Source organism: Lissotriton helveticus, chromosome 9, assembly GCF_964261635.1.
Source record: "Lissotriton helveticus chromosome 9, aLisHel1.1, whole genome shotgun sequence".
NCBI classification, from domain to species: Eukaryota; Metazoa; Chordata; class Amphibia; order Caudata; family Salamandridae; genus Lissotriton; species Lissotriton helveticus.
This window is the reverse complement of record NC_136070.1, coordinates 564,055,108-564,067,224: the sequence shown is the minus strand read 5'-3', so window position 1 is coordinate 564,067,224 and position 12,117 is coordinate 564,055,108. Positions and strand designations below refer to the sequence as shown.

The 12,117-nt window shown below is 44.6% G+C and overlaps 1 protein-coding gene across 2 annotated transcripts in view; it reads left to right on the top strand.

The window, feature by feature from the left end:
- LOC144781567 (putative Kunitz-type serine protease inhibitor) overlaps nt 1-12,117 on the top strand; it is a 123,981-nt gene that overhangs the window by 1,129 nt on the left and 110,735 nt on the right. The window lies entirely within an intron of this gene.

The window sequence follows — 12,117 nt, the reverse complement described above, 5'->3', positions numbered from 1 at the left end:
CGGGACCGGCGGCAGATTAGCCCAGCACCATGTGACTCTGGGAAATAGCTTGCTTAATCTTCCCGACGGCCCCCAGCGCCTAGAGACCCTGACGGGTGATTCGCGCTTTACAAATGTGGATTATTAACTGTGGCGTGTAAAATCATTTTCAGGTGATGTGACGGAAATGTAACTTTCCATGTGAACACCTAGTTGAAGTGCATTACTTATTATCGACCAAACGACATTACTTGGTAACTCGATTTACATTTTGTGAAAGGGAGTCGGATTTTGAATGGATGGGTCGCATCCATCTTTAAAGCAAGAGTCACACTTAAATTCGAGGTATCCCATCACCATTAAATGCTGCACTTTAATACTCGTGCTAGAATACTTCGCAGAATGTGCGATTTTGTGCTTCAGTTTCTGTGACGGAGACGAAACGTGTATTTTAAAACACCCTAGTTTGGCTATATTTATGATAGCATGCAGACTGAGGCGCCTGGTTCTACGCTGTAACCCACAGTTGGAGCGGTCATCAAATATTTTTTTTATGATTGGGCACTTCGGTATGTCCAGAACTCCAAGTTTGTACACGTATTGTCTGTAGAAGTTTGTGGTGGTGTGACTTGCATGAATTCCACCTGGTTTTCCTACCCAGACAGCCCTGCAAATAGTCAAACTTGTGCTAAAAATCGCCGATTTTCTCGTGTCTTTTAGGGAAAGTTCCAGCGTCTGTAGTGATAAACAACACTCCCACCTACCACCAACTGTTCCCACACTACTCCGATAAGGATTCCCCACTTGTGTGGGTGGGCTTTTCGTCTGTGATAGAAAAGTGTCCCCTCCACCCCGGCCAAGGGAGAAACCCCACTCCCACGAGTGTGTGCTTCTTTTCACATCTCTGTGCAGCTGTGGTGCGTGCTACCTTTGACATCTCTGCATAGTGCACAGCTGTGGTATGTTTCCTTTTCCCACATTGCTTTTGGTGCTCACTTGAGCCAGGGGCGTAACGCAGGCCTTTCCTGGGGGCTTAATTTGAGCCGGTGTTTGCCGATGCGCACATGGGTACTTAATTAGCACTTGCTTTTTGTGCATGCTTGCTGGCACCGGCTGTTAAATAATGCCTCTGCTTAGATGTTGTGCGCCATACCTTTCACATCTCTGCAGTGTACAGCTGTGGTGCGTGCCTCCTCTCTCCCCCCCCCCCTTCCCCATTGCACAGTACACCACTGTGGCGAGTGTTACCTTTCACCCCACTGCACAGTAGTGGCGCGTGCTTCCTTTCACAAAACTGCATAAAGCAAATATTTGGTGTGTGCCTCCTTTCACCTTATTGCACAGCTGTGGTGCGTGCTTCTTTTCACCCGAATGCACAGCTGTGGTGCGTGTTTCCTTCACCCCACTGCACGTGCCCCCTCCATCACATCCACGTGGTTCTCTCGTTTCCCGTTTAATAAACACATTTCTCACACAGATGCCCAGGTTTCCGGTGTTAGCATTTGTGAACTCACTGGACCTCGCATCTTTTCTCACAAGGCGCTTCCCCTCCACCTCCAGCCGAGGGACAGACCCCACCGCCATAATCTGGATTATAAAGCGCTCTGACAGAAGCATCAAGGTGCTTGACCGTGCAGCTTTCCTTACAAGGAGTGTCCTCTCCACTTCGGCCGAGGGACAAACTCCTACACCACAAGTGTCTGTGATTAGTATATTTTAAAATTTTATTATTCTTAGCAACTTTAGCATTGACATTATTGCCCTTTTATTACACTATTTGTTTATTTTTAAATAATCAGCAGCAACATTTGTACCCCTGTGCTGCCCAGATAGAAAGCACACCATAGCCACTACTGTAACAGGAGGCAGACCCACCACCCCTCCCACAAGTTCTTTACATTTTTATCTATGGTATTTATACATACAGTAAACCGGGTTTTACTTCACTTTGGGAAGTCCGCCGGCGAGCATACAGGGTAGGTCATACATGGTAAGTTTATGACGGGCCCCCTATTGTAGTTCGTAGGAGTAATGTAGGGAGAAGGAAAGAGAAAGATGTGAATAAGTAAAGAGAGAGATTATAGCTTAGGTCTGGTAACAGCAAGGTATTATGGCATTGGGGTACACTTCGGCTGGTCAGGCGTTCCTTCGGATTGATCATATTTTATGGTGGGTCAAAGGTTAGTAGGGACTTGTCCATTGATTTCCATAAGTCTCTGGAGGTGGTTTTCCAGGGTGAACAACTTATCGCTAGTGTCGGCTCCCCTTAGGTAGGTGATCCAGGAGAGCCATCCACCATACGACACTTTAGCTGTGTCTTTCCAGTTTGTGAGGACTAGCTTGACTGCAGCGTTTAGAAGAAGGTCCAGGAGTTCTTTCTCTTCCTCTGTGGGGAGGTTGGTTCGGATAGAGGCTGTGATGATCGAGGGAAAGTCCCTTGACATTTTACATTTGAACATTCTGTCTATAAAATCAAAGACCCTCCCCCAAAAATCCGTGAGTCGGGCACAGGAAGATCAGGTGTTACAGGTCCCCCTTGGCCCCTTTACAATTCCAGTATTGTTCTGAGTCCTAGCTTGTGTAGACGCTCGGGGTCCAGAAAGTTTTGTGTACGAGCCACAGTTTGGTCTGCGCCAACTCTAATTCATAAAAGACAAACAAGCTGATCCCACTCTCCACAGACTAAAGAACGCCAGATATGAATACAACAATCACTAGCGAGAGGGCCGGCCTCTGGTACAGCAGATGCAAGGCACTTAACCTATGCGAAGCTAATGGAGCAGGGAAACTCCTGGCCTCATATCTGAAATATAAAAGCAATCGGAGGGCAGTCACAGCGATCACTGACAACAAAACGTACACCAAACACAAGGAAATTCTCTGAGTCTTCAGGCAATTTTACTCAGACCTTTACAGAAACTAAAACAACTAGATAAAGATGCATGCAAAAAGTACCTAGAAAGACTAGGGTTACCAAAGCTAGAAAGTGCAGACAGCATGTAACTGGGGGCGGAATTCACCACAACAGAGATGGAAATGGCAGTCGGGTCCCTAAAAAAGAACAAAGCCCCCGGCCCGGACGGTTACACGGGAGACTTCAAGTCCTTCCTACCGCAACTCGCACCACTCATGGAAATAACTTTCAACCACGCAGCATACACAGGGAGAATACCAGCAAATATGACAGGAGCTACCATAACCGTTATACCCAAAGAAGACAAAGATCATCAACTACCGAAAAACTACAGACCAATCTCCCTCATCAACGTAGATTGCAAAATCTACACAATGATTCTAGCTACAAGATTAAACAGGATACTGCCCAAACTGATATGTAACACCCAGGTGGGCTACATGAAAGGCAGAATGGCCAGTGACTGTGTATTGTTTCTTATTGCTGCAATTTATCTCCCTTTACTGGCTCCTCATCCACCCCATCACTCTTCTCCCCCCCCCCCCCCCTCTCTCACTCCCACTGTCTCCGTCCAGAGATTGGTGCAACATATGTAAGTGGTTAGGCTCTGTTAATTTGCAGGAACGTTTAATACCCTTAACGGGCGTCTACGCTGCCACCGTTATTTTATTTTTCAGCTACACTAATTAAATTGAAATGCCCAAAACATCCAACAAGGTGCCTACTATTCAAAATAAAGGACACTGCGCATTAAAATGTTTTGTTTTTGGGAATATTGTTAAATAAAGAGTTTTTCGTGGAAGACCTGCACACGGACAGTTCATAAGCACCAGTTCAGCTATACAACATCAGCCTAACTCCGCACCACCTCAGCATCACTCAGTACCATCTATGTATCATTCAGCATCACCTCATAACCAGCGCACCACCACTTCAGCATCACCTCAATCATTCCGGATCACCTGAGCATCACCTCCGCCACTACTCACAACCACCTCCGCATCACTCAACACCACTTCAGTTTGCCAATGCTTGTGTTTTTTTGGGGGACACATCTCTGACATCCAATCAGCCTTCTGCCCACCCGAAGAGATGGGGCACATATTGGGGATGCATGTCCCAGTCTGGCCCCCAAATGGGATTGGAAAAACTATGGAAGCCTTTAGGGGTAGGGGGTCACAGTGGTTTGTCTGTTTGACTTTTTGAGTTCTGACTCTCTAACCCCCTCACCACACACATACTATTTCCCTGTGCTGCCCTGAATATTCACCCTTGCTATGAGTGGAGTCTGAAAGGGGGTGTATGTGTACCAGTTTGCAGAGGCATGGTAGGGCAGATCAGAGGACAAGTCTACACCCAGCCACCACAGTTGTGACCCAGCAGCCCCTGTCTGCGCTTCTCTGAGCAGGGTCTGACAGGTGTGCATTCAATATCGACAGTCTATTTTCATTGGTTTTGCCTCCCTCGTGGTTGTACCCTGTAATACCTGTTTTTTGTGTGTAACAGAGCTAGCACCATTGTTCAACTGCTGTTTGTTAAGGAGGTGTTTTGGTGCTTAATGTGTTAACGTAAACATGACATGTATTTGAGATGTTCACCCAGAGCAGGGGTCTCCAACCTCTTCTGTAATACTCCTTAAGTTAAATGAGAACCATCCAGAGCTAAAACTATTACTTTTATTATAATGTTAATATCAGTCAAGATTACATTAGTCACACACCATGCATGATTACGAGCAGTGGTCACCTCAGTGCAGGGTTGCCAGCAGTTCAATGTGTCAAGCAGGGTTTCACGAAACAATGCAAAAAAGGCTTTGTCAATTTGGAATGCCTTTACGTGGGTATTACATTGTATCCATAACTGAATTGCCTCTGGCACCAAGGTAACATTAGTAATAAATCTCCTTCAATGTCACATGACTTCTCACTTAAATATCTGCTTTAAATCTACTATTCTCTAGATAGGTCTGAATATATACACATTTTCGTCTCGGATGCACACACTTCAATTTTGGTATACATATATTAATTAAGCCAAGCACAAGATTAAAATTTAGTAGACTAGAATATACACTGGAGACCTACTTAACAAGCATTGGCATAGCCAATAGGTCTCGCCTTTGGGACCTTATAAGTGTTTAGCTATGCAACAGTTTTTGTTGCACCAAGGATATTGTGCTGCATCACTAAATACTTATAAGGTCCCAAAAGCGAGACCTATTGGCTATGCCCGTAAGAAAGTTCAAGTTTTGGAGTAGAACTTGGAACACTAGCAGGAAACAACGTATGCAATAATCACGCCGGGAATGAGAGAAAACAGGCAGAAAAAGTACCAAAAATCAATGTGGAGCACAAAGGCAACTATAAATGTGAATGTTTTTTCATAACACACAACACGACGTTTAAAAGAACCAATAAATGCTATTGTTAAACTAAAGACTCAGATACTTTTAACAGACGGCAGTGAGATACACTGCAAGCCTATTTACAAATAAAGAACTAATGTTGGAGGGAGAATGCTCACCGGTAATGAAAGAAAGCAGGCAGAGAGAGTGCCAAACATGTAGCGGAGCTCAAACATGAGCTGAGCAGTAAACGCCGATAATACACACAAAGTGATGGAGTACGCCGATAATACACACAAAGTGATGGAGTAGAGATTAGAACACGAGCAGGAAACATAAATAAACATGTGCTGAGAACACCAAAGCTGCGTTTGTGCTTGGAGGGTGGGAGGAGGGCACCTAACGTCAGGCGGGAAGAGGGAAAGCCAAAATTAAAAAGAAGCAGCGATGGAAGGGAAATGGTACGTTTGTACTATTTTCACTTGCAACAATTATTTAAAAATGTACATACACTCCCTAATGCCCCTCGGCGATGTCCGTGCTGTAGGCGATTAGAGCCCACATCCGTCAGTAAACATCCCAGCTGGCGACTGAGCACCGTGAAAGTAATCCGAGGCCGAGTGGGTGCCAGGGCCTCTTTCTGCCTAACTTGATGCACTCGGAAAGGGTGTGGAAAGGGAAACAATGCATTTGTGCTTGAAAGGTGGGAGGGCGAAAGCAAAAAATAAAACAAGGGATAAATGTTTGCCGGGGTGGAGGGAATGAAGGAAGTGGTGGGAGCTGGCATGAAAAAAAGAAAGGTGGGCCATTATTGTTGGCGACTAAGAGCGAGCTGCATGACGTGGTGCTTAATAAAAAAAGTAACCCCGTTTGAGCCTCAATCGGAAATTAATGTTTTACTCGATGCGATTTCTTCATTAAACGCGTGCGTTTACAATATATACCCAAGCCGTGAAAGTGACCGCGCTATCATTATTAACATGACCCAAGGCAGGAATGCAGCTGCCACAAGCCATGGGGGAGAGTGGAGGGGGATGGTGTGTGGGGGCCGGGATGGTGTGTGGGGGCCGGCCTGCCGGCCGGCCAGCCAGCCGTGATTAATTAGGGGAGGAGAAGCCTTAGGGGAGGAGAAGCAGCAGAGCGCACGCTGGGCGAAGCCCTTTGATGTGCTATGCGGCAAATGCAATTAGGAGGGGAGGGAGGCTGATGCGCGTTCGTGTTTGATCGCGTGGTTCACGTGAACTTCATGAAAACCGCCAGCAAAAAGCTGGTGGTTTCATGAGGATTTTCGCTACTTGAATTCTCGCTCCGTGCTAAAGTAATTTTACATTTTAAGTGCTATTTCTGAAAGTGTTACTTCTGATTCCTGACAGTGGTCCAGGTGGCCCTGTCTTGTACATATCCCCTGTAAATTCTGCCCGTGCCTCTGGCACATTGTAAAGTGTGTGTTTTATCTAATGTGTTTTGGTGTAATACAAAGGCTATTTTTATATAACCTTGTGTGGAGTTTCCTTTGTGGTGGGCCTTTGGGTGTTGTTGCTGGGGTGCGTGCTCAAATACTTAACTCACATCGCCTCCGAGTTTAGCCTTGCTGCTCGCGCCACGTTACCTAGAGGGTGAGCAGGGCGTGTAACTCCCTTGCCCTGACTTGGGAGTGGTGGTCTCTGACTGACTTTGGCGAAAGCCCTGGCCAGCCGGGGATCCCATTTCGAACATTGGAAAAAGGCAGGAATGCAGCTGCCACAAGCCGTGGGGGAGAGAGCGGAGGGGGATGGTGTGTGGGGGCCGGCCTGCCGGCCGGCCAGCCAGCCGTGATTAATTAGGGGAGGAGAAGCCTTAGGGGAGGAGAAGCCGCAGAACGCACGCTGGGCGAAGCCCTTTGATGTGCTATGCGGAAAATGCAATTAGGAGGGAGGGAGGCTGATGCGCGTTCGTGTTTGATCACGTGGTTCACGTGAACTTCATGAAAACCGCCAGCAAAAAGCTGGTGGTTTCATGAGGATTTTGGCTACTTGAATTCTCGCTCCGCTCGAGGTCGCGAGACCTAAAAATGGGTGGGGGCTACTAATAGCTCACGAGCTACCCGCTGGAGAACCAGAACCTAGAGTATGTATCTTGATGTTACTGACTGATATTGGCCGTCGAAGGATAAAAGGCTGAGTAAACTTCCAATTGAGTGAAAGGCCGATCCCTTGAGATGACATATTAACCCATTAACCCAATGTGCTACAGGAACTAGTTTCTGTGGTGCCGGTTTATTGTATCCTTCAGTTTCATTGTGTTTTTTTATTTTTATTTAAATCAATCTGAGGAAGAAAATCGGAGAAAGCCATTCCCTGCAGGTTGTACTTAAATCCCTGCAGTAACACACTACTGTGTAAATACATACACACGGATATCATGTGCATTCGAAAAATAAAATGTGGTGCTAGAATACAACACTACATGCCTCGTACAATAATTGGACTTGAAGCACTGTGGCCATCATTTATGCGTGGACCAGGTCGAATTTTGAGATCTATTACATCTTTTAAAATCCGATATTCTCGGGAGTAGAATTTAAAAGTGAGGTAGTTTTCGCCTAACAAACGTTATGTTTACATTGGGGCATTACTTGCTTTGCACACCAGACACCTCAAGGTCTGGTGTGTACTGGTCACTTTCTGCCACAAAATTTTATTTTGACCTACCCAAATTTACGTGTTAAATTGTTGGGGTGGGACAATTACTATTCCATACTTCCAATCCATAAGCAAATATGCTTGTGTGGGAATTAGGGGGGGGGGGGGCTGGGGCATTTGCAATAAGGATCTATGAAATACACTATTAACAGTTTTGTTCTAGCCGTTCACGTGAACATGCTTACATTATATATATATATATATTTTATTTAAAAGCAATTTTTTCTCAGATTGTTTAAATAACATGGTCTTCTTTGCTTAATTATATTGTCATTTGGGATTTCTGGATTTATCATTTCATAGCCCCCAATCCTTTCCATACATGCTTCAATGAACAGATCGAACAACTAAATGATTATTAGCTCACACCTCGATTTCCAGGGGTAACCACCTTTGGAAGTAGCCAGCATTTACTTAATGCTGAGTGTCTTGATATTAAACGTACTCCAAAGAATATCACACTGGTATTGCCACACAGTGAGTACTACAACAACCTACCCAGACTCTTAACAACTTGCTCACCTGGCTTCTGCATGCATCAGAAACCCATGAGGAAATTTTTAAATATCCCCTTTTGGCAACTAACTGGAATAACTGCACAAGACTACGGCTAATGCTGGTGTCATAACATCTACTAGCCACCGTGTACTAAGCACCCTCTACTTCTATAGCTCCTTTTGAAAGGTGGCAGGGAACATTCTCTGACTGGTGAGTTAATAAATATTTACTTAGGAGTACTTCTTGTTGTCTTGCGGTAAAATTCTAACAGAGTTTTTTAGGTCTCGGCCTGACGCCCACAGCGCATGCGCTGCCTCGTCATACGCGGTTTCTTGAATCGATACGGTTCCAGAAGCCTCTGCCCAGCTCCACCTTCAGCTTTGATTTGTGCGCGTCGTTTGGCATCACGAAATTTGGCAAAGGCAGTGCAATGATTGCACTGAAGGCATGTCAATAGGCGCTTGTTGCCACCCTGTCTCCTTTAAGCCCCGCCCACCGGGATTTTATCTTTTACTTGTGGCGGGAGACAGTGTCTCCTAATTAACAGCTACGCACTTTTTTTGTTAGCATTCGCCTTTGGCAAAGGCAGACGCGTGTTTATTTTTGCACCGCACTTCAATGCAATTATAAACAAGCTGCTGCCTTTGCCAAAGCCGATAGCTTGTTTACATGCTAATACAATTTCTAAGTAAATGGTATACTGGCGTATGTGGGCATTTTAAAACTATTTCTTCTATAAACTCTCGTCAGTGTCTAAAACAGCAAACGCACTTTCATTGCAACAACAAAGGGCTTGCCTGCTTGAGAAAGATGTTCCATTCTCTGTGGGAAGCTTTTCCATCTTGCTGTTTATGGCCAAACACTCACTGTTTAAAAGCCAACAAAATGCCCACTTTCAGCTACTACCAATGATAGCGATCTTAATTACAGTGCAACCTTTCTCTTTATTATACCGTCGCAGAGTCCTTTGAAAACACGCCCAGACACCATTCTAACCTCTCGCACACTAAACTTATCGGCGCAGCCTTCTCTTTTTGACAGGAAGCAAGCTCTGCACATATTCAAACAGCTTAAGGTGTAAAGATAGCCGTAAGGGAGCTGTTAGCCGTGTTAGCCAATAAAAAAAAGATATATATTTGAGGTCGGGTTGGTGCATTTGAAAGTGTATTATATTTTTTTAAAGTAAATTATTAAAAATGTTGTACAAATCAATGGGAGGTGTCCTTCTAAACTTTGCAGCGCCGTATAAAACTGCGCTTAACTGCCATCTGCAAAAAAAGCGTGACTTTCCGTCTAACTTTTTTTAGGTCTCGGCTGCGCAGTCTCGCTGGCGAGATTTTGTTTATGAGTAGCTTTGAGTATCAGGCTTTAAGCCCCGTCCCTCTCTCCCTTTGGCCGGCATCACCGTTTATGCTAAACGGTGGCCAGCCATTGGGAAAGAGTTTTGTTTGACGTAGACTTTTCTCTTTTTCTACCATCCCACTTGAACGGCCTCACCTGCTTTCCTTCTGAAGTGAAAGGATTTCTTATCTTTATGGGGCCAAACACGTGGCCTCAAAGATAATAAAAAAAAAAACCTTTCACTTCAGAAGGAAAGCAGGCGAGGCCGTCCAAGTGGGAAGGCATAAAAAGAGAAAAGTATGCGTCATGGCGAGCGCTTGTCCATTTAAAGCACTGGTGCTTCAAAGTAAGTAATTCTTCGTTAGTCTGTACACGTGAGCCTAGATCTCTTTATAGGTTCAATAACTTGAAAGAGAAAAATTTACAAGAACAGTATTTCATCAAACTTTGGAAAATACCATAAACCTATAAAAATGCATAGGAAAAAAAGTTTGGCTTTCCTACGGAGAGTTCTTCAGAAACCAGCCAGCGCCATGTTGACTGCAAGGTGACATGTTTACGTAGGACCATGTTCTCTGAACAGATCGTTGGCTTGTCTTTACCCACGCACAGGAAACTAGGACTGCACGCAGAAAAAAGCTTGAATGAGGCGTGCACGGAAACCCAAGATGCACTCCTAGTCATTGGGCATGCTGACTATTTATCGGGTCTCGTGATCATGTTTACCATCAGATCTGCGGTTACGTTCTGTTCTTGTTTTTTAAACAACTAGTGCTAACACTGCTTCTGAGCAATAGGTACAGCAGTTAACATGAATTTACGCGCTACGGTGCACTTACATGCACTAACCATATGCAAGCACTAGCATAGTCAATAGTCTGGTTTTTAAAATAAGGTCGATAACAAATTAGAAAGAGGTCTCACGCACAAGTACGTACACGTAACGTTTGTGTAGCAGAAGGATTAACCCACTAAATGTTATTTCTCGGAATGGACCCTTACAGATTTCGAGTTTCCCAGTTCAGTGCCCGAGCAACTCCCTTGGGTTAGGTTTTTTTCTTTTTATAACATTCTAGGACTTGAGATGCTAATTTTATAATGTAATTTTAAAATGGTAAGCCTGCAACCTTCAAGTGAGGTACCAATGGTTCGACAGATTTAAAGAGCTTCAAGAATGCTGTTAACTTTGCAGAATATTGCCTCTGTCTTATTAGTGTCTCTCTCCTTTTCACTACCCCTCCGTAGTGTCCATGTCTACCTATCAAACAGCCTTCCGCCTACCTTGTCGAAAGGAAGCAGCTGGGGCTGCTCTGGGATTCTCGGCTCAGCTGACAGGCTCCTAGATAGGGCATGCCATCTGGACAATGAGCTGCTGGACTCATTGACCAGATTACGCATGAGACTTCCACGTGCTTGCAAGCGCTTCTGCATAAATTTGCCATGTGCAGAGAATTCTGGGATTTGACCCATCAGAAAATCCCAGAATTTCTGGCAGGATTTCGAAATTCCAAACTAAAAGGTTGTGTGCCCTCTAGCTGTGCGATCCCAGGAAAGTAAAAAAATAAGCATTGAAAATGCAATAGGTCTCGCCTTTGATTAGGTTAAAGCCATTTGCTTTGCTAATGGTATTGTATAGCAAAGCAAATGGCTTTAACTTAATGAAAGGCAAGACCTATTGCATTTTTACTGCTTTTTTTGTTTTGCCGTTGTATATAGCGTGGACTCGAAGGTATCGGAGCGTTTTACATGATCACAAGTAATATTACAGATTAATACATTCATTGTAGGCACGGGTAGATTAAGTGATTTGCCCAGAATTGCAGGTTGATTGAGCTTCCAGCCAGACTTGAGGCTGGTTCCCCAGCTTCAAAGTTGGCCGCTGTAGCCATTAAGCCACACAAATGACGGGTGACATCATTGTTAAAGCCTCAGCACAATTATGAGAGACACTTGACATTTCCCAATATCCTGGATAGCTGGAAATAAGCTGGCAAAAAAAATCTTTATGGAATGCCTCACCCCATGGGTGTACTTCCCTCCATGCATAAACCTTTTTTAGGATTCGAGTTGTAGCTGTTACCCCAGAGCAGCAAGATGCAGGGCCCCTAACGCCGTTGGGTTGGAGTAAATATAGGCTAGTGGAGGCCAAAAAATCTGAGAATTGACTGCTGACCAACCACAAGCATTTGCAATGCAATACACATCGTAGTTACATGGGTTAAGCTATTGGCATTGTAAATAGCAATGCATTTTATTTATGCTTTTAAAAAGAAAACAAAAAGAAAAGGCATTATTTGGAATGTCAATAGCTGAAACTCGCGTCAATGCGAGACCTACTGCATTGCAAATACTTGTTTAAT